The 23,921-nt window shown below is 40.9% G+C and overlaps 1 long non-coding RNA gene and 1 pseudogene across 3 annotated transcripts; one reads left to right on the top strand and one right to left on the bottom strand.

Moving 5' to 3' along the window:
• The first annotated feature begins 617 nt into the window (after positions 1-617).
• Positions 618-2,914, top strand: LOC135932388 (alpha-2-macroglobulin-like protein 1; annotated as a pseudogene).
• A 1,789-nt stretch (positions 2,915-4,703) lies between these two features.
• On the bottom strand, positions 4,704-23,622 carry LOC134623584 (uncharacterized). Of its 3 annotated transcripts, none has more exons than XR_010573472.1 (4): positions 23,116-23,622; positions 14,288-14,409; positions 13,678-13,740; positions 4,704-5,037 (listed from the first exon to the last, which is right to left on the bottom strand). It is a non-coding gene; the product is annotated as an uncharacterized LOC134623584 (long non-coding RNA). The 3 variants fall into 3 exon arrangements; XR_010573473.1 differs by lacking the exon at positions 4,704-5,037 and adding an exon at positions 8,150-8,781; XR_010093384.1 differs by lacking the exon at positions 4,704-5,037 and adding an exon at positions 12,610-13,509 and having other exon boundaries at positions 23,116-23,621.
• Positions 23,623-23,921: the final 299 nt, after the last annotated feature.

Genomic DNA, 23,921 nt, shown 5'->3' with positions numbered 1-23,921 from the left:
CACGAATAATGTGTTTTTTACGAATACTTATTTTCAACAAATACTTCAAAAATAAAAATAAAATGGGTGTGGGTCCCAATCAGCCAGAGTTTTGGGTGAGCTCATTGTGAAACCTGGCCCCACCCTATCATGTGATTTCCTGAGGTCAGATGGCCCAGGATGTGAGTGGGCGTTAAGGCGTCTGGGGGAGGGAACTCAAAACTGGATTATAGATGGCAGACAGTTGGTGTTGTAAACCACCGCCTCTGTTCAAAGATGGTCGCTCACAGTGGACATAGATGGCCTCTTTCACTCCTCTTTCAAACCATCTGTCCTCTCTGTCCAAAATGTGAACGTTGGCATCCTCAGAGTGACCTTTGACCTTTAGATGCAGATAGACTGCTGAGTCTTGTCCTGTGGAGGTGGCTCTTCTATGTTGTGCGCTTATGAAGTGGCTGTTTGGTTTCTCCGATGTAGAGGTCTGGGCGTTCCTCGCTGTACAGCAAACACCACGTTGTTAAGTTTGTGTTTTGGAGTTTTGTCTTTGTTGTTTGAGTCACTGAATCAGGAACTCTCTAAAAGAAGGTTTCTGTTTGTCCATTAAAGTTGTTTGTTGTGATCTTTTAAAGGATCCTGTGATGATCCAGAGCCTGGCTTGTCTCAGGAGTCTCTCAGTGACCTGAGCAGCAGCTACAGCTCTGCTGGCCTCTGTGTTCACCTGCAGGAGACGTGGAGACCCGCGCTCACCTTCTGCAGCACTGAGACACAGTTGCAGTGAGGGAAGGTGAGTCATCCTTTAGCAGGACATCATTCAGGCTTTATTAGCATCACTGTGACTGTTATTGTGTTTGTAGGAGGTTTCCTCTGCTGGTCTCAGACAGCAGCAGAAACATCAGCCTCCCTGTCAGTGGAGATCAGTTCTTATGTGCTGTTGGCCAAACTCAGCGCCTCCCCGACTGCTGAGGATCTGGGATCTGCCTCTGATATTATCAGGTGGCTGACTGGGCAGCAGAACTATGGCGGAGGCTTCTCCTCCACTCAGGTACTACACCACCCGAACAGCATGAAGCTCATCTTTGAGTTCATCTACAGTCTTGGACCAAATCAGAAGAAATAATCCTGAAGCTTTCATGTTGTTGCTTTTCTCTCAGATATGCAGACTTGTTTTAGCAGGCAGGGATGTTTTTATTCTTTATTTACAAGATGAAATTGACTTTGGTCTAAAAATGTGTTGTTTTAACAGAACAGCCTTCTGTGCACCAACTACATGTAACAGCCTGTAAATAACAGCTCAGCTGCAGTCTGGAAGTTTCTACCTGTGATTTCTTTGTTTCTCTGAGATCATCTCTGTTAAACATTTAACCTGTTTAACCTTTATTTAACCAGGAAGTGAAGCTTAGAAACTCTTTGTGAGAGTGTGTTGAAGTGACACAGGCAGTTTGAACTTCATGTCAACATGAATCCATCCTGTAGGACACAGTGGAGGCTCTTCAGGCTCTCTGCTCCACTCTGGTGTTCAGTCCTGAAGGTTGGAGCACAGGGGCAGTTCAGGCTCCAGCAGTCAGCTGACATTTGATCAGGGCAACAAACTGCTCCACCAGGAGGAGGCGCTGCAGGACGTGTCAGGAAAATCCAGGCTGGAGGTGAAGCTGCTTCAGTGCAGCTCAGTGACAGCATCATGTGACCAGGTCCTGGTTGGTGTCAAACAGGCTTTCTTTGTTTCTTTGTACTTATAAAACACTAAAGAAGCATTTTCACATGTAATCAATGTGTTTTCATAGACAACATTAGAGCTGACAGTAAGAACTGCACACAGTACAATTCTGTTTACACTAAATTAAAAATCAATACAGTCACTTTGTGTCTACATGAGAATCAGAGAAACTTTCTTCATCCCAGAGGGAAACTGAGCTGTCAGAGCAGCAAACACACAACAAACATCAAACACTGATAGAAAATGAGAAACACAGATAGTGATGATAAATATTAAGATAAAGAGATAAATATAGAGATATAAATATAAAAGTGTGACGGTGTAGAAAAGTGACAGCAGGCTGCACTGAGCTGTGATTGGTTGTTTCCCAGATTTGTGCACCTACAACATCCCAACACCTGCTGATGTCCCCACTCTCAGTGTGAAAGTCCACACAGAGGTGGAGCCCACAGGTGGATCTGCCAGAGCCAGACTGACTGTGGAAATCCATCCCTGTAAGTATGTGACAGGTTAGAGGAGAGTCTGTACCAGCGTGGAGTCACTGTGGGTGATGAAGAGCATGTGTGCACACACTGTTCAAACACAGCTACAGTGGGAAGGAGAAAACTACAAACATGGTGGTCCTGGATGTTCCCCACAGTGTGAGTCATTAGACAGACTCTACCCACACGTCATGTGATCACTGTGATGATGTCATCACAGCTCAAACGTGGCCTCCTGGTGAGTCGTGTTGAACCAAAGGAAGATCCTGTTCTGGTGTCCTTAGAGGAGGTCAGAGAAGCCCACAGTGGGGACACCAGATGATGATCTTTGGTACAAACTGTGTCTGCGATTGTTTCTGTCTCGTCCAGTTATCAAAGGACACACCATCAACCACAGAGATCATCCAGGAGCTCCCAGTGGACCACCTGAAGCCAGCCGTGGTCAAGGTCTATGACGACTACCAACCAGGTCCAAGTCTGACTAAGCTTTACTCCAACAGCTCACTGACACACTTCAGAGGATCCATCAGACTGAACAGTTCATACAAGCTGATGTTTCCATCAGTGACTCAGAGAAATGACACTTTGATAAATCTGGTTTTAGTCACTTTGAGTGTAAACAGGAAACAAACTGCATCATTTGTGCTTCTTGCACCAGGATCCTCCTCGTCTCTCCCACAGCAGGAAGTTCAGCTCTGCTCTCATGAAGCAGCAGGAAGAGGCTCAGAGTGAGGACTGAGGACAGACTGATGGCACACACTCAGCCTTTTGCCACTGCATGCACAGCTGTGAGTCATGTGACACTCGTGCACTCGTGTTGATCACACCTCTCATTGCAGATAAGTGAACTCTCCCAACGATCACACACAGTGGTGTGAAAAAGTCTTTTCACTCAGTCATTTCTGACTGTTTTTATCACACAAATGTTCCTGTTAGACAAAGATAACACAAGTAAATAAATGATGATGTCATTGATTAAGGCACAAAGGTGATCCCAACCTACCTGAGCTGTGTGCAAAAATAACTGCCCCTCTGCTTCAATCATGAATGAACTGTGATGAAGCACATTTGTTTCTAAAGCTGAGTTTGACAAACACACTCAGCCTGATTACTAGAAGACCTGTTGGATCAACAGACTCATCAACTTCTACAGAACCCGTGTGAGAAAGAGGCTGAAAGATGTCAAACAGCAACACATAATGCCACCATCTACACAATCAGCTGACAGAGTCACAGCTGTCAGTCTGCACAGGGTTCAAAGCCATTTCTAAGGCTTTGGGACTCTGTTGAACCACGCTGAGAGCCATTAGACACAAATGCTGAAAGTGGGGAACAGTGGGAACCTTCCCAGGAGCCAGTGGCACCAACATGACTCCAAGAGCACATCGACATCCAGGAGCTCACACAGAGCCCAGAACAACATGAAAGACCTGCAGGCCTCAGTTAAGGTCATCATTGAACAATAAGAAAGAGAATCCATGGAGGAGTCCAAGGAGAAAACCACTGCAGACCAAGAAGAACACAAAGGATGGTCTCACATTGTCCAACAACATGTTGATGATCCCGTTTGGGAAAGACTCTGTGGACTGATGAGACAAAAGCTTTCTGACGAGTCCTGTTACATCTGAAACTAACACAGCATCAATGAAAATGAGCCTCATAGCAACAGTCACATATGGTGGTGGTAGTGTGATGGTCCCATGTGATGCATCATGGCAGCAACAACAACAAATACACACATGTGACAAATGTACAATAACAGATCATTGAGTGTCACGGCGCCGTGCGCATCAGTATATTTGACTTAAGCTTAATAATCAGAATAATGCTCTGATCTCTTTAAATAAATGAAATCATACCTTTCTACTAAAACTGTTTCTGTTGGTCTCCACCTTTTACTGAACCCTGCAGGATCCACCTGAGTGTCCCAGTCCTGGACCCTGTTTGTAACCAGGAGGATCCCAGGCCTGATTATTGTTGATGTGTTATAAATATTCTGGTTTTATTCTCATTAAATAAATATGTATAAATATGTGGATTCATGTTTCTGGACGTTGATGCTTGTTTGTTTGAAAGGACACAGATGGACCTTGTTTCCTTCTTTCCTTCCTTTTTGTGTCCTCTGTGCTTCATCTGCTGCTCTTCACTCTGTTACTTTGGACTGATCTCACTCACACTTTGTTTCCATGGTTGCGTCACGCTGACAGCACGTGAACAACACGACATGTTTGATCTGAAAGAAGGAGCAGCATCCTCTCTCCAACCTGTTTCTCCATCTTCTACAACATCTGATTCATTCCAGTTTCTCTGCTTTGATTCATGTCAACATGAAGCCTGAGCGTCTGTGATGAACACACTATCAGCATCACTGACATGTTTCATCATTTAAAAACACTTCCTGTCACTGTGGTGGTCACAGTGACATCATGCAGTTTGTGTTTTGACCTCCAGAGGGCGACAAATCAGCACAGACAGAGAGCTCCATTCAAACTTTGCTGCCATCAGGAATAATTCTTCAAATCATCAGTGTTTGAGCAGTTATGATATCAGGGACAATCTAGACACGTGTGACAATACTGAACATGTCACATGACACACCTTAAACATCATGTGATCCACTCTCAGTCTGCACTTTCATTCATGACTTCAACAGGTTGAAATGAGCTTTGAACAAACATTCAGTGAAATAAATCTTTCATGGATTCATGTGAGCAGCAGATGAACTTTGTACCAACAACATGTTCAATAACAGAGTCTGAATGAAGCTCAGGTGTTGATGCTGCTCCCTGATTGGACGGTTTCAGCTCTGCTCTCAGTCTTTACTGCACAGGTGAAGGTAGAAAGTGTGTCTGGATCTATAGACTGGAAACAGAGAAACATGCTGAACATTTGAAGCTTTGCAGCACAAATGTTCATGTTACAAATACAGCTGATCTGGGATCAGTGTGTTCACACCTGCAGCTACAACAAGGTTTCATGTCTCCACACGTCAGCATGTGAACTCTGACTCAGTCTGAGCAGTCAGACGGCATATTTTTAAAGTTAACACATCAACACACACAGATCTCTTATCTTTAATCTGTCACCAGTTAAGCACACAGACGGTAATGTGTTGGTTCATCCTCAGCGCTCAATGAAACTGGGACAGTTTTATAGCTAATAAAATCATACTAAACTTAAAACTATGAGCAGAAAGTGATCAGTCATCAGTGATGGGACTCTGTTCTCCCCTTTAACTGCAAACAGCCAGCATGAGCAGATAAAACCTGTTTGTTCCAATGAAGTCAACATTCAGATTTTACTGAAGTGGAAAAAACAATAATGTTTATGTTTATGTTTAAATAATGTTTAAATGTTTGGTTTTTTTTACATTAAATGACATTACAGTGTTTAACTTAACATTAATTTAAAATACTTCATTACAACCAAACAGAACGTAACACTTTAGCTATTTAATTAATTTTGATATAAATTCATCTATATGTGCAATCAAAAACATGAAGAGATTATCTAAATGCATTTTAAGATTAATTTGTATTAGTCAGCAGAGCCAAATTCAGAACAACAGACTCAAATAACAAGAAGCAAACCTTCATTCAGGCTAAAAACAGTCATTTTTTTTGCCATCAGAATTATTGTCTAAAGAAAGAAGCAGTCAGAGCAACTCTCTGCCGAGGCAGCTAATTCTCTGGGGATTGTTTACTTTCACCAGAATACTCTTATATTTCTGATGTATTCTTTGGCTTTACAATACTTTCTTTGAAGAAATAACACATTTTGTGGCCAATGTCATATTTAGAATCTGTATTATTATTTCCTAATGAAAATGCAAACAAAGGCAGTAGAATTTTAAGCATAGTTTTAAATATGAGAAAGCATTTTATGAAAGTTTGACCTTATTTGATCTTAAGGAAGAGGTCAAAGGTCCACAGTAATGTGACTGTCTTAATAACCTGTGCGTGGCAGTCAGAGTGAAGACCAAAAGTGCAGGACTCGGACACAAAGCTGGAATTACTAACACAATGGTTTAAACAAGGCAGGAACTACAGACTTACTAACGAGTAAGTTAGAAAAGCTACTGTGAAAGCTCGTGTCACAGTAGCTTTCACAGTAGTTTGCTGCTACCTTTCAGGCTGCGTTCACACTGCAGGCGAAAGCGCAGCAAATCCGATTTTTTTGACCCTATGTGACCCGTATCCGATCATGGTATGACAGTGTGAACGGCACAAATCTGATATTTTCAAATCTGATCTGGGACACTTTCTCTTTTGAAGCACCGCTCCTCTAAAACAGCAATAAGGATGATTATTAGGTTATTTACATTATTATGTAAGTTAAATTATTATTATTAAATTAACTTAAAGCAAAAATTGGGAAACATAAAAGTCTGAAGTCTTTATATTAAGGGCCATCAGTCAAACAATATTGTTGCTCTGGGTCTAAACAGAGCGCGTTGTGTGTGACATCTTCTTTTGTGCATGCGGGCCGCTTTGAGCGTTCACACTAGAGCGCGTTTGCTGTCGCATTTTATTTGTAGTGTGAACAAGCAGACAAAAAAATCGGATTTGATCAAAAAATCGGAATTGAGCATCAAGACCTGCAGAGTGAACGTAGCCTAAGTTCAGCTAAAGCCTTCAGTCAAAGCTGACACTATCAATAACAGTCAGTGTAAAAAACTAGCAGACCTTCCACTCCACAATTAAAAACAGTAAGACTCCATAGTGTCGGGATAAAGCAACATTAAATATTGGATCAGCAGTTTGAAATAATTTCATTTTGTATAAATACACACCTGATATAACAGATAAAACATTAAAACCTGCTTAAAACGCACACATAGAGGAGACGTGCAAAACCACCATATATAATTTTCTCTTGACTCATTTTAAAGATTAAAGAGTGCACAGGGCGAACTACTATGTACAGCTTCTTATTAATGGCAATGATCTGAAAATTATCCTTTCAAGTGAATCTATTAATTTTGCTCATTATTCCATTAATCATTCCTACAGTCTTCCTACATCCATTCTCATTCCATACAGAGTATTTTACCTGACAGTTCAAGCTGCACCTTTTTAGTCTCATGCTGAGTCTGGTGCAGGTATTGCACTCAGCTTCAGCTCCTCTCTTTATGGCTGCTCTCTGTTTATACCAACTTTATTGTCTGGTTGGCTTTCTGACTCTGGTTTTGACTGCACAGCATGCAGCCAATCACATGCAAAGACAGGGACCATATCATGCAGCCAATCACATGCAAAGACAGGGACCATATCATGCAGGCCAGGCACGCAGAGAGACGGGGGTTTAAAAGCTGGTGTGTTGGGAAAAGTGACGAAGCAAGCAAAAATGTCAAATGAGCAGCATTTCAATGATAGACTGCAAAGCTGAGTGCAGAACTGATCAAAGGGATAGGAAAGGACAAACCAGCACAAGCATGAATTTGGTCTTTTAACTGTGTTTTTATAAGTGTTACAGCTTCTCCTAGTAATAAAAACCTCCTTTATTTCCATTCATGCTACGCAAAGTTGTCAAGCAAATAACAGTTAAATAACAGAAAAGTTTGTTTTTCCACTTTTTGCTACAGAAATTTCTGGATTTTTCACGACTACAGTTTAAAAAGCAAAAGGAAAAAACTGCAGTCTGGGCAATGAGCTGTCAGGGCTTTTTTCTATATTTGTACACCTTTATTTCTTACGGTTTAAGTTGGCCGTGCCGACAGATTTTCTGTCACAGCAGCTTTTTCATTATCATGTAGAAAAACAGTTAAATATGTCACACTGACAGAAAGCAGCCCTGGCATTTTTGGTCCAGGTGGCCGATCATGATCGCTCCAAAAATATATCAAAAATAAAATAATATACCATAGTGTGAAAAAGTGTCACATTTAAATGTTTCAGACCATCACATCTAAATATTACACAACAACACAAGTAAACACAGAATGCACTTTTGTAAATTAAAATGTTTATTATTAAGATAAATGAACTGTTTGTGTGTCACAGACCAGAAGCTCCTCCAAAGCCAGACTTCATGCCAGCATCCTAAGAAATTCAGCAACAAATGAATTGAGATCAGTGTGGACAGGGTTATAAAGCTACGGGACTCCACCAAACCACAGTGAGAGCCATTATCCACAGATGGAAACCTTCCTCGGAGCGGCCGGGCATCCAAAAGGTCCAAAACAGAACAACAAAGAGCTGCACGACCCACTCGCCTCAGTTAAGGTTCATCACAAGGGATAAGTAACAAAGTACAAATACTCTGTACTCTACTGAACTAAAGTAGAATTTTCAGGTATCTGTGCTTTACTGGAGTACTTTTTACTTTTCCTCATTACATTCTGAAACAAATATCTGACATTTTGTTGTTACTTTTGGTTTAACACATTTGCAGGGGGTCATTGTTTCTGTCACTCTGAGCGTACCGTCCTCTTTGAAATAATCACCAGGGGATGTCACAGAACTTTACTATGGCACACATAGATGACGTGTGCCACAGTAAAGGGTCCAAGTGGGCCGCTGTGTGGTTTTGGTTTTTTGGCACAGCTCTGCAACGACTGCAGGTGTCCATAAGTTGTGGCTGCAGTACTTCAGCATCTAACGAGCCCTACAGAAGACGATCAAGCATAAAGAGAGTAACATGTTGTGGCAGGTATTTTCAAATGCAACGTTTCTATCAGCTCAACAAACATCAGCAAACACACAAACTGTTTTTGTGCAGTTTGTCTCACAGGGTGTTGCAGCTAAAGGTCCAGCTGCTGTATTTCACAGGGACACACAGGGAAAAGAGTCTGAGAAAACTTCACGCAGAGATGGAGAAAGAATACAGGACAGGAAGAGGAGAGCTTATATTTAAAGGTAAGGACGGCTCAGTGGGATATAAACTGAAAGCTTACATGGAAGTCTTCACGTTCTCATATTGCTGCAAAGCAAACTAACTGTGTTATTTAAAGAGCACATGAAAGTCCTCTGCAGGTTAGTGCAGGATAATCAGGTTAGTTTACAGTAAAGAACTGTGTGACAGTGGCTGTGGTGCTCGTGGTTACATCAAGTGTAACAGAGATGAACATGAATTTCAGCTGGTGATGCTTACATGTAGAAAAAAGACGGTGGAAACTGTCAGTGTTGAGGGTGGAAATCAGCCAGGACAGCTCATCAAATACCTGCTTACATCTTGTTGATTTCAGTTTCTACGAAGAGCCACTACAGCTGATTTTAGGATCCCCCACCTGCTAAATCACACTGTAAGATGGAAACTCCTGCTGAGCAAAAGAAACAAAGGCTGCTCTCAGTTTTGCCAGAAAACATCTCGATGATCCCCGAGACTTCTGGGAAAATACTCTGTGGCCTGTTGAACTGTCTCTGCTGCTCGTCTGCAGAGTGACGAGTGTCTCAGCCTTCCACACAGTGAGCCTTTTCTCTTCATTTTGATTGTATCATGGATCTGTTGTTTGATCTCTCCTGGTTTATTTCTCACAGATCTCACTCGCTACAGTGACAATAAAAACATCCCGTTTGTGGAACAGCACATCTGATCACTCTGCACTGCACGCTCAACACAAATCTCACCGCCAGTAAGGACCTCAGTCACAAAGAGAAAAACTCAACACATAATATAAACAACACATAAATCCCAGCTGTCATAATGTGCACCAAATTAACACTGTTTGTTCTCAGTCCTTGCAGCGCTTTCTGTCACCTAGAGCCAGTTAATGTGAGACCAGCCCTAAAGCTCCCTGATCTTTGAAAATGAATCCACTGTGTGAACAAATGTCATTGTCTCTAAGCCCCACAGATACAATCACAGTCTAACTGTGTCCAAATAATCCAGCACATATACAGCAGTTAAGAGACAGAGGGGTCAGTGAGCACGGACCTTTAACAATGAGAAACTTTATCTTTTGCCAGAATCACACTCTTACTTTTCTGTCTTCATGTATCTTAAGTGAAAGTAAAGCTAATTAGAGCTTAATGGCATGAAAGTGGAAAGTGCTAAAAATACAGAATTATCCTTTTAAGTGAATCTAAATATTTTCCTTCCTCTGTCTAAAAGAAGCTTCCTCTCCTCTCTCTGTTTATACCAACTCTACTGTCTGACTGGCTTTTGGAGACTCAGATTTGAAGCCAAACAGAAAAATCGATATTGTTTTCACTGAATGTTTTCTAACAGTAAATATTTTTCTAACATTTGTTTCCAGTTTCTGTCCCTTAACCTGAACTGGAACCAAATGAAGCAGAGTGTAATCACCTCCTACGAGCCCTCCTGTCACAGTGAGTGGAAGCTGCAGTATCATATACCGGCTCTTTGTGACTTACAATGTGAGCTCTTCATGGTGGCCTAAACAAACTGTGTGCACGCTCTTGTTGTTAAAGGGAATCCTCCTGCAAAGCCACAAGTCAGCTGTTTCCTGCTCGTCCAAAGTGAACAGTCGTAAAAAGATCAATTCATAAAGAAGTGAAGCAGCAGCATCAGTCATGGACACACAGGTGTTTTTGCAGTCTGTTTTGTGGCACCACCAGCCTGGAGTGACTGGAGCTCCACTGGATCATCACCAGTAGGAAGAACAAAAACAACCACGTGGAACATTTTTGTAGAATCGCTGCAAATTTTCCAGCACACACTGGATGTGATCTGGGAATGCAGTTTCTTGCAACATGTACTCAGATATTTATGCAATACTTATGTAAGAATGCTGTTTGTTGACTTCAGATCAGCATAGGTAAAGTTCTTCCCTCCAAGCTGGTCACCAAACTTGTGGATCTTAGACTCAACAACTCCATCTGTACCTGGATCGTGGACTTTCTGACTAACAGACCTCAGCATGTTAGGTCAGGCCATAACTGCTCTACCACCATCACACTCACACTGGCACTCCACAGGGCTGTGTGCTGAGCCCGTTCCTCTATGACTGCAGACCTTAGTATGCATCCAACTCCATCATCAAGTCTGCAGATGACACCAGGGCGACTGTCTCATCAGTGACAACGATGAGTCTGCTGCAGGGAAGAATAAAGCACCAAGCTGTGTGGTGCTGACAATAACCTGCTCCTGAATACCAGCAAAACCAAAGAGCTCACTGTGGACTTCAGGAGAGAGAAGACAGACACCCATGTCCCCATCTACATAAATGGCACAGCTGTTGAACGGGTCTCCAGCTTCAAGTTCTTGGTGATCCACATCTCTGAGAATCTGTCCTGGTCAACTGACACCTCCAGCCTGGTCAAGAAGGCCCATCAGCTCCTCTCTTTCTTGAAGACACTGAAGAAGAACCACCTGTCTGCTGACATACTGGGTAACTTCCACCACTGTACGATAGAGAGCATCCTGAACAACTGTGTCACAGTCTGGTGTGGGAACTGCTCTGTTGCTGACAACAAGGCACTGCAGCGGGTGGTGAAAACTGCCCAACACATCACAGGGACTCCACTTCCTGCCATTGAGGATGTCCACAAGAAGAGACGTCTATGCCAAGCACGCATCATTCTCAGGGACTCCTCTCATCCTGCCAAGAAACTCTTCCAGCTCCTCCTCCCCTCCAGGAGGCGCTACAGGAGCCTTCAGACTAAAACCAGCAGGTTTAGGAGCAGCTTCTTCCTCACAGCTGAACTCAGCTGCCTGCTGAACCTTTCCATCCACACTCACTGAACCCTTCTACACTCCTCCTCCCAGTGACCGTGATCATTCTCAACATTCACCACATGCTCACACTGGTTACTGCTGTAGTTTTAGGACACTGACAGAGTCTCTGTTATAGTGCCTACACTGGTCACTAGTCTGTTCAGAGAGCTACACTTCCACTGCTCTAGATATATTCATAGCTCTGTAGATCTGTTTACCTCACACTGATACATCTGTACATATGTAGCACATCTGTATATTTGTTCATAGTACACCTGTAAATCTGCCCATCTGTACAGCAATATAAAACATCTGTATGCTACACATTTGTTCAGCTGTATGTTTGGTCTCTCTGTTCATGACTATTTCACCACTTATACTACCCTTATCTGTACAGACCAGTACATGTTGCTCTCTACTGAACTTACTGTATATAATCTGCTCTTATTGCACTTACTGATTAGATGCAAACTGTATTTTGTAACCCTGTATTTAGACATGTATGACAGTTGAATTCTAAATACTAAACATTTAAACAAAAGCAGCTACAGGAGAAGTTTTTAGAAGTGATTTTAGAGGCCAGTAAAGAGAGCATGGAGACAGATGGAGGACGCCACGTCCACTGAATCTACCGTTTCCACCTCATCCTTCCAGTGCTCTACTAAACTCCCTGCTCTCTCTACCACAGCTGCCTTTGAACTTGCTTGGGACAGGTCACATGACACAGGGGTGCGCTCTGATGTCAGCAGGCAGGTCAGTGGAGCCCTCTGGTGATGGATATATGCCAGTGAAACAGGAGGAGGCCTGAGAACAGACAGCAGGCGTAACTAGCAGGACAAAGTTTCATGTAGTACTTGAAGGAGTCATCACAGCCAATCAGCTCTCAGGAAAATAGAACATCACATAAATATTTCTCTTCTTTGATTTTCATCAATGTATTTCCTTTGATATGTTTTCTGTCAACACTTCTGCCTGATTAGAAGCTCATAGGCAGTTCCTGTCACTCTACAATAAAATAATGTAAAGGCTGCCCTCTCTGCCCTCCCACTAGCTGACCTGACTGACACAAACTGTGCTAAGATACCCTACATGGACTGAGCTTCTTGGCCACACACATATAGATTTGCTTGGCTGTAGAAATCCTTCCATGAAGCTCCCAGCGCACATTTTTGATGCTTCTGTTTGTGGCAGAGGAGGTTTGGAGCTCTGCAGAGCCTTGGAGACTTTTACTGACTATGCAGCCCTACCCACATGTATGATTTAGATTTATACTTATGTGGCAGCCACTCACTGACAAACTTATTTTAAATGATATCATGTAACAAGTTATTTTCCATGAAAAGTAAAAGTGGTGAAATTCTCAAAATGAGACGTGCATTTTGTTGTTTTGTGTGTGTGTTTGTCTGTGTGAAGTTTCCATGTGTATTGTTAGGAAATAAATATATATTCTTAATGCTTATTTTCTGTTTATTTTGTTTTAATGAGGCCAGACTGGGAGAACACCAGTTTGAGCACAATGTCACAGAGTACTGACAGGAAACTGCATGCTGCTGCAGAGAACAGGAGGTTTTAGTGCAGAGCTGCACAGGCGTATAAAATACAGGAAACCAGACAAAAAGTAAACTGTGTGTCGGTGTGACGCAGTGCAGAAATATATATGCAGCTGGCAAAGAATTCAGACCTGAGCTTGTGTGTTCATGTGGCGGGTCTCCATTTCTGCAAATGTAAAAATAAAGATCATTTTTTGAGTCCAGTCTTCCTCTGTCGCCAAAGAAATTCAAAAGAGCCGAATTTAATAGTATCTGAAAAGCACAAAACACTGCAAAGACCTCACGACATTTTTTCTTTTGCTTTCTATGTAAACAAAATATGTAGAGAAAATACCTGTGCCAGGTTGTCTCCATCTAGTGGTGAACATGGCCTTACCACTACATCAGGTGAGTTTCTCTGTGCACAGTAACACAACAACAACACAAACTGTTTAAAAATGATGCAGGCAGATCAATGTTACAGATTCAGTAAGAACGGAGGTTTATCATAATCCTTCAAATATGCAGGGCGTCACACTAACACTGTTGCATCGCTCTGTTATTATCAATTACATTCAAAACGTGTCCAGTTTAATGTCTGAAACTAAACTGGCATTAAAGTTTCAATGAACTAAAGTGGTCCCTCTGAGTCAGCACCCAGAAAGCTCGTCTCTCTGAACAATGTGGCCATAAATACGAGCGCTGCTGGGATCTTAAAACACTGGAGCTAAATCCAGACTTTGGAGGTTTCACTCAGTAACACCTTTCTAATATTATTGACTGTATGTTATAGTCACAGTTATATGAAATGTCAAACGTTACACGTTAGCTAAAGGTTGAAGTCACAGAATTATACTGAACAACAATGCAATTTGAGTTCTTGTTTGTTCTTTATATTTGATTTATTGTAGGCAGCGGGACTAAAAGGAAAAATAGTAAAAATATGAATGAATCTCTGCTCTTACAGCTTTTATTGTGCCGTGATGTCTCCTATGAAACTGTCCTCTTGCTCGTCTTTTGGATGCTCACCTCTTCTTCACCTTCCACCAAACGGCTGCACTCTTGTTCTCTGCTCTCGCCTCCTGTTCTGTTACAATTAGAAAGCAGTCAGCATGTGCCAAACAAATCTATCATGTTTGATATGATGATGAGGTTTTTAACATCTTATTTAATGCACTGTATCGATCAATTAGTAAACAAATATCAGACTGTAGAAAAGCCAATAATAATGCACTGAGCACGTTCATGCCATCAGAGCTAAATGTTCATCAAAGAAAATCCTGAATGGCTGATACAGGACAGACCAACATTTAATGCAGCCACAGATGGACATCAGTCAGCTTCCTGCACTTTCCACCTGATCACATCTGTCCTCAAAGTCATGTCACTTCCTCTGTGGTTCATTTCTGTCTACTTTTACATTTGCAGTGACAATAACTTTAGTGACATAGTGCACACATTATGGACTGCTGGCTTATCTTGCTTTATTTCAGTTAGTATTTTTAAAGGTGCACTCAGTCATTTTTTACGTTATTTGATAGAAAAAAGGATCTTGTTCTCATAAACAAACATAGAATGACACAATGACACATTGTTAAACGTGTCACTGGTCACTGCTTAATCTCCTCATTATTTAAGCATTACTTAAGTATGTCATTTATAAATACACATATACATTCTTAGAACCACTTCTGAGCCTGATCTCATTACTCCAAGGAGCTTTTCTGAGTTATCATTGTTCCAGAGGAGGAGGGTAATCCACTACTTCTTTCATTTCACCTGAGTTCACCTGTGGGAAAGCACAGCGCCGAGTCCCCTGAATATTTCTTTGAATTCAGGAGGACTTGGGAAATAATCTTGAGTAATTAGTGACTAACTGACTAAAGCCAATGAAGCAGAGAAATTGTAAACTCTTAAACATCCAGGGATGTCTGAACTTATGTCTGCACCTTCACACTCCAGATATGAAGGATCATACACTCTAATAAATAAAACATTGGTTCAAATAAAAAAAACATGTTAACGTTTTCCACTAGAATTTTTGAGTTAAGCCAACTTCTGACAGAATAACATTAATTCAAAGCAATATTTTTGAGTATGGTGAAGTAGCCTTTTTGGCCACAATTAAACACATTCTTAAGTAAAATTAACTTAATAATTTTCGACTAGAACACAAAAATTTAAGTTGATCCAACGTGAATTTTATGTATAGTGAAGTTACTTTTTGGCCACAAAAAAAAAACACATTCTGAGTAACATGAACTTAATAATTGTCAACAAATACACAGGAATTTAAGTTGATCCAAGATTATATTTATGTATGGTGAAGTAACTTTTTGATCAAAATAAAACACATTTATAATTAAAATGAACTTAACTGTCGGCATAAATAGTATTTATGTTGGTCAAATATGATATTTTGGTTACAGTGTAGTAATTTTTTTGTCCTACAGGCGATTCTATAAGGGCATTTACCTGTTTCCCAGCAGGCTAAGTCGCTCCAAAATACAACCTTGATCATTTGGCTGTGTCTTATAACCATGACTACTGCGTGGGCAGGCTCATGCATGGTGGTGCCTGCCCACAAAGAAGTCAAGGTTCTAAGACCTTATAAACTTGTCGATCACTTTTTTCCCCAAACGAAGGTCAGCCTTAACATGCACTATGTGTGCTCTTGTGTCATGACCTTCAGAAAAAGAAATGGATGTTGTGTGTATTTGTTTGAATGCGGCAGATGTGATGCCAAATACCTGGACATCAGCTAAGGGACTCGTACCTGGTGCTCAGAAAGAATAGAAATTCAGACAGATGTATTCAAATGAGTTAGACCCATTTAATTACAATAACAAACATCACAATTCTTTAACGTGCGTGCGAAGTGCAAGATTTGTGGGCTTCAGTTTCCTAGAACACAAATTGCCCGCTGAAACTTAAGGAACTGTGTATTAAAATTGTAATACAACCTACTACTTGAATCCTCTTTTTTTTTACTTTAACATGTGACAGTGAATCAAAACAAAAGATGACAGGCTGCTATACATTAAATGCACTAATTTAAACATAAAATGAGCAAAGCTTCTTTCATTCAACTTTGTCAGCACTCTTACAAAGTATTCTTGATTCTCTTCTATATTTGACTTTTCACCCTCAAGATTAAGGCCAGCTAAAGAGGGCATTACACAAACTTTAAAACACACCAGTACCCTCAGAACACAGGTCATGGGAGAAATGAAACGCATTCCTTAAAAATGTGCAAATAACAGCATTTAAGACACGGCAAAACATTAACTCAGAAGACTTAAGAACAGCGCTTTAAAATTTAGTAAAACACAATGAAGTAATGCCAGAAATGCAGGAATAAGGTTTTTGTGAAACTCACTCACGAATGGTCTATCAAGTCTGCTCTAGAAAATACCAAACTTAAGATTCATTACTTTAGGGCTGGCTTTTTGTCCATCAAGCTCAAGGCATAGCTTTTGAAATACCTCAAAGGTAAATTTCAGCTGCTTGGGATAGGTAAGGTTCAGAGCGTAGATTACTCCCATCATCAAAGCACAGGATCTGGCAACATCAATCCTCTCCAGGATCTTGGATCCCTCAACGATGATGGTTGCAGGCCCATCACCAATGATAGCAATCTTCATGATTTGCATTGCAAGGTCTGCGTTGAGCTCCTCCTCATCCTTGTAGGAGAAATTAAATGTTAGGATGTATAAAATACATAGCTCAAGCACTTCAGGATGACGTGCATAAGGGAATGAACTACTACAGGTAGGAAAATAAGCTAAAACAGGTTGTCTTTTGTGTTTTTTAGTGATTTTACTTTGTCATTCTGTAATTTTTAAAAGCTAAATTAAACCATAATCCAACGTTTAAAATAAAAAATGTCTTGTTTTTCACAGTTTTGTTTTTCCACTTTGAAAAGAAAATCTAATAAATCATTTTTAAGGGTTATTCCACTTCTAAGTGAAATTTTATCTATTGCCATATTGCCACAGTTAGAAAGTGAGAAACAAGCCTTTTGTAAACAGCACACTAATTCTCCTGATCCGGAAGCAATCCATTTGCTTTAGCATAGCATAAACAATGAAAGTGAATAGCAGGTGCTAGCATGTTGTGTGCAAAAGTGATTAAAATGACTCAGTAATGAAAACAATTATTTCTTGGGAGCTCAGTAATCATGTTCACGGCAAATGAAAAGTGCAAAAGTAACACGGAAGATTTGCAGAAGCTGATTTAGACTTGAGACTACATTGCAGTTACGACAAACACCGCTGTAAACATCCACTGCATGGTGCATGGATATAACACAACAGTTGAAAAAGCCTCCAGCTTCCATAAACAAACACACACAGCCACTACTATACAAGCATAGTAAGCTGCAGAAACAATGGATGGGTCTTTGATTTGTTGAAGAAATATTGCACAAATAGCATGTTGGTTTATAGACACTGGTCGGCAGTGGCTTCAACTGCTGTGTTATAACCATGTGGAGGCTTACAGCAGTGCTTTGTCGTAATGTAGTCCCAAGTCTAAATCGGCTCCTGAAAATCCTTCATGTCAATTCATACTTTTCATTTGCAGTCAGCATGATTGTTGAGCTCCCCAGGAATACTTGGTATCATTATTGAGTGATTTTAATCGCTTTTGCACACAAAATGCTAGTACCTGCCATTCACTTCCATTGTTTATGCTCTGCTAAAGCTGCTGCCAGATCAGGAAAATGACTGTGCTGGCTACAAAATTTATCCTGTGTGTTTATGTTGCACCTTATCACGGAAACAGGTTTCTATTCAGCAAAATATGTTCAATGACAATGGCAATAAACATCTTCGGATTGTAATTCTGAAATGCTTTTTTCTCACTTATACATGGCAATAGACATATCTTCACTTGGGGTTGGAATGTCCCTTAACTCATTCAGTGCCAGCCACTCTCAGATTTCATACCCCCCTCAGTGCCAGAGATATTTAGCTTTTTCACTGATTTTGAAGGCTCACAGAATATTTTGTTCTATGACTATGTGAATTCTGAAACCACCACGACAAAAATGAGTCTCTCTTCTTTCAGCAGCAAAAAAAATGTTTCTACCTCTGTTATTTAGAAATTTGCAGTAGAAAAGAGAAACTTTCATGACAAAACACCTGTTTCTGGATCAACCCCATGACTTAAATGAACAAAAACAATCTAGGTAAGGACATGGCAGAGGCTGTACACTGGGGATATGGCGTAACCTATAATGTTTCATCAGCTCTTCCTTAGTGGAGGTTGCAAATTTACAGATTTTGCAAGGCCAATCCATACTTCATGATTCTGAATTACTCAATTCAAGCTTACTTGTTAAAGCTTACTTCAGAAGGTCCCTTGGTATTCGATACCAGGAGAAGATGATGGTTTGAGCCTTAGTCCTGGCAAGAAACACAGCAAAGTAATTGAATATTTCGGTGAGATTCCCACTTTCTTTAGAAGGCTGACCACGTCTTAACTGGAACCCCTAGATCTGCAACGCCAGGACAGTGTATAACACCAGAAAGTCGTGCCTGCACAAAAATACAAAAGATGGTATTTTCAACTTCACCTGTGAGTCTTCAATACAGTGAATAAGTTTCACCTGTCAAAGCTGTGTGAGCTAGAACCAAACATTCAAAACTACATAGACCTGAATACACTGGGTGCTGGAAAGCCTAACGTGGCTTTCCATAGATCAAATATACATAGAGGTGACATGGACTGGGCCAGTCTGTTGGAGCGTGTATCCCCACCGACCGCGATCTTGGAGGGGTCTCCACTCGCCCCCAGTGCATGTATTTCTACTGAGGAATGTGTTAACTAAAAAAAAAAAAAAATTATATATATATATATACATATACATATACACATATATATATTTATTTATTTTTTATCAACAAAAGCAAACATAAGGTGTGACATGACAGGACAGAATCATTTCTGACAGTAAATACGAAAAAAAAAAAACTTTTTTATACACAAGCTACAATGTCAATAATCCCACTTGATCTGTTTTCATTTCATTCTCCAAAACCAAATTGGAATCAATGCTGAGTCAGCAGCTATGGTCATTTTTGTGCACCCTAGTGTTGCAAAAACTGGCATACTACTGAAACCATATGTGGGATTGACCTTTCTTGCCTTATCTGTTTGGCAAAATATTTAAACATTTTCCTTATTTACCATGGGTGAATACATTCCTCAGTAGAAAAAATGCACTGGCGGCGAATGGGGACCCAACCAAGATGGCGGCCCGCTATTGATTTTTTCTTATTTTCAAACTTTATTGAGGCATATCAATGTTACAGCCAGTGCCAATGCACGTCGCCTCTACGTCTCTACAAAACATGGAAAGTCCCCAAAAATTAGGGACAGCTAACTACCCTACCATATGCGGCACAGTGCACTTAAGTCTGGTCTTTTACCTGTGAAAATAGGCCGAGCAGCCGGTGAAGAACCGCTCTTAGCGGTCAACAGACACACCGGACTAATGGCGACCGCACTTCCTGCGCAGAAGCTAATGGGGTTGAACTTCACCCCGTAATGTTACGAAAATTTAGAAGCGTTTCTTAACAATTACTAACATAAAATGCTTCCCTTCAAAAAATAAATTTCACATTTCAAAAATAAACTCACAGTGAACACAACTTAGCTTGGCTAGCTACGTTAGCATAGTAGTTTGCGCTTGGGCTAACAACGTCCGCTATCTTTTAAAAATTATAAGACAATTACAGTGGTCTGCATTAGAGTAACGTCAGTGTTAAATTTTCCAAAAAGAGCCCAACAATTTATGCTATCGCGGAATTAGTTGCTGTGTGTACATTAAAACACACAAACGCGGGGGCAAGCTAAGATGTATGTTACGTCATTGTTTTAAAGTAAACTAACAAAATCCAGAGCGACTGCAAATATGTGTAATTTCGCATAAAATTACTCACCGTTCGCGACGAACACAGCTCTTGATAAACCTTGAACACGTGCTGTTGAATATGTCCGCTTGAGTAGAAGAAGGGAACTGTGAGCTGTTTACACGTCATCAAGTTGTATTTTACATCGACAGAACTTAAAATTATATTGTTTTTTGATTAAAAGAAGATTTTAAATTCAGACAAATCACGATTATATATTGAGTAAAGAGGCATAATTTATGTGTCACCCGAACTCAATAAAATAAAAATTGTAATTAGGAAGTCTAACAGTATTTATGAACTTGATTTTTCATTTCACAACAACATATATATGTAAGTAATGACTAAAGGTCCCATTAATTACTTTTTAGAGTGTACCTGCTTCACCTCCAGTGTTGTGACAAAAAGTCATCGTCTGACAACAACTGATTTCCAGTGTCTTTACTTATGTTGGTAAACAGACTTTAGTGAGCATGATTTACAAAAGGGGATATATCAAACTTAATAACGACCCATTTTTTCAAGTATATTTATAACTCTGTGTTATAATAAAACCAACCCAGTCCTTTTGGGACACTTAAAATATGTTTAGAGAACTATTATTATATTAGTTGCAGTTTCTGCTCTTTAAAAAAGTCATTTTAATGTCAAATGAAAGAATAAGAAGTAAAAATCACTGCCAAAACATGGTTACAGCTTCTACCTTGTGACAGGAATGTTGTTTGTGGCACAAGATGACTCAATATCACTCATGAGGGATACATAAAAAGTTGTCTACAGCAGTTTAAATATGATCAACTGGTTTTTGACAAATACTGGGAATTAGTTTATGGCAGACATGACTTTTTGACACAACACCAGCTAACTGACAAGACCTAGTTATAAACTAATATTACGGTTGAATATTATTGCACCTAACCTTGGACTCCAGTATTCTAAAACTTCCCCTCTGATAAACCATATGATTATGTAACAAATATGTCAGCTTACCAAAGAACAGAGCACAGTTTATTCAGGGTGTGACAGCACTTTACCACCTGTCTCCAACATATACATATTCTGGACTGCAGCACGTACAGTGGGGCAAAAAAGTATTTAGTCAGCCACCGATTGTGCAAGTGCCCCCACTTAAAATGATGACAGAGGCCAGTAATTCGCACCAGAGGTACACTTCAACTGTGAGAGACAGAATGTGAAAAAAAAATCCATGAATACACATGGTAGGATTTGTAAAGAATTTATCCGTAAATCAGGGTGGCAAATAAGTATTTGGTCACCTCAAACATGGACAATCCCTGGCTCTCACAGACCTGTAACGTCTTCTGTAAGACGCTTTTCTGTCCCCCACTCGTTACCTGTATGAATGGCACCTGTTTGAACCCATCATCTGTATTAAAAGATACCTGTCCACAGCCTCAAACAGTCAGACTCCAAACTCCGCCATGGCCAAGACCAAAGAGCTCTCGCAGGACACCAGGAAAAGTATTGTAGACCTGCACCAGGCTGGGAAGAGTGAATCTACAATAGGCAAGCAGCTTGGTGTGAAAAAATCCACTGTGGGAGCAATCATCAGAAAATGGAAGACATACAAGACCACTGATAATCTCCCACGATCTGGGGCTCCACGCAAGATCTCATCCCGTGGGGTCAAAATGATCATGAGAACGGTGAGCAAAGATCCCAGAACCACACGGGGGGACCTGGTGAATGACCTGCAGAGAGCTGGGACCAAAGTAACAAAGGTCACCATCAGTAACACACTAAAACGGCAGGGAATCAGATCCCGCAGTGGCAGACGTGTTCCGCTGCTGAAGCCAGTGCATGTCCAGGCCCGTCTGAAGTTTGCCAGAGAGCACATGGATGATACAGCAGAGGATTGGGAGAATGTCATGTGGTCAGATGAAACCAAAGTAGAACTTTTTGGTATAAACTCAACTCGGCGTGTTTGGAGGACGAAGAATACTGAGTTGCATCCCAAGAACACCATACCTACTGTGAAGCATGGGGGTGGAAACATCATGCTATGGGGCTGTTTTTCTGCCAAGGGGACAGGACGACTGATCCGTGTTAAGGACAGAATGAATGGGGCCATGTATCGTGAGATTTTGAGCCAAAACCTCCTTCCATCAGTGAGAACTTTGAAGATGAAACGCGGCTGGGTCTTCCAACATGACAATGATCCAAAACACACCGCCCGGGCAACAAAGGAGTGGCTCCGTAAGAAGCATTTGAAAGTCCTGGAGTGGCCTAGCCAGTCTCCAGACCTCAACCCCATAGAAAATCTGTGGCGGGAGTTGAAAGTCTGTGTTGCTCGGCGACAGCCCCAAAACATCACTGCTCTGGAGAAGATCTGCATGGAGGAATGGGCCAAAATACCAGCTACTGTGTGTGCAAACCTGGTAAAGACCTATAGTAAACGTTTGACCTCTGTTATTGCCAACAAAGGTTATGTTACAAAGTATTGAGTTGTATTTTTGTTATTGACCAAATACTTATTTGCCACCCTGATTTACGAATAAATTCTTTACAAATCCTACCATGTGTATTCATGGATTTTTTTTTCACATTCTGTCTCTCACTGTTGACGTGTACCTCTGGTGCAAATTACTGGCCTCTGTCATCATTTTAGGTGGGGGCACTTGCACAATCGGTGGCTGACTAAATACTTTTTGCCCCACTGTACATCCTTAAAAACTCCAGGACTTCATCACAGCCTCTCTCACATCTGCTTTACATGTGTACAGGAAACTTAACTAACACTGGCTGAATCTGTTTGTAGCAGGATAAAATCAGGGTCCCTTATATGAATGGGATTTAAACAGGGAGATATTGGCATCAGTTACCAACACTTCACTTAATATCAAATTGAGACTCACTTGTGTTTAACCCTGGAATATGTGAACAGATTACTTATTGAGTCCTTTCTCAGTCCATGGGTTGTAAAACCGCAACATCCTCCATCCGTAGTAAGAGAAAGCGTCTGTGGCAACAACCAAAAGGTCTCCATACAGCCTGTGTGAATAAGAAAATGGCTGGCCAGGAAAATATTTAAAAATAATCTTTTTAAAATATTTTATAGAGCTAAATATGAAACGTGTCTGTGAGTCCTTCAGTCCAAACACTCAAGGTCGAGAAGAATATATACCAGCCGCTGATCCCTCAATGGCACCAGTAGGACGGCAGGAGAGCACGGCCTCTTCCTCAGCAGAAAAGTCTCCTCCACTGCTAGCAGGAGAATGAAACATGAGTATTTTAAAAGCCTACTGCGTGTACAGATATCACCGCTGGCTCACACAAGCTGGCTCTGACACAGCTACAGACCATGGCTGTGTCCCAATCCAGCGACCGCACGCTCCTGAGTAAGCATTTTGAGACCTATTACATCACAGCGACATGACGACGGCTGTCCCAATCCCAAGTGTACTCCAAATTTGAAGTGTGGTCCGCTGTACACTTTGTGGTCCCATATATCCCACAATTCATAGCGCAGTGCTGGGTGTGGATAATTTTGCCGAAAAATATGGTAGAGAGCTGAAGCGGAGCGGCCGATGAGTAAACTTTCACACTTATTCATGTGCGAATGTTTAATAATGAAGAATATTAAAACATTACTGTTGGCCACATGTCGGCAAAGTTATGTAACATTAGTGATGTTTGTACTAACTTGGTTTTAAAGCCTCTA

This window comes from Pelmatolapia mariae, unplaced genomic scaffold (assembly GCF_036321145.2).
Source record: "Pelmatolapia mariae isolate MD_Pm_ZW unplaced genomic scaffold, Pm_UMD_F_2 NODE_ptg000762l+_length_35437_cov_1, whole genome shotgun sequence".
Lineage (NCBI taxonomy): Eukaryota > Metazoa > Chordata > Actinopteri > Cichliformes > Cichlidae > Pelmatolapia > Pelmatolapia mariae.
Note: the sequence above shows the minus strand (reverse complement) of the source record. Positions and strands in the feature narration are given on the sequence as shown.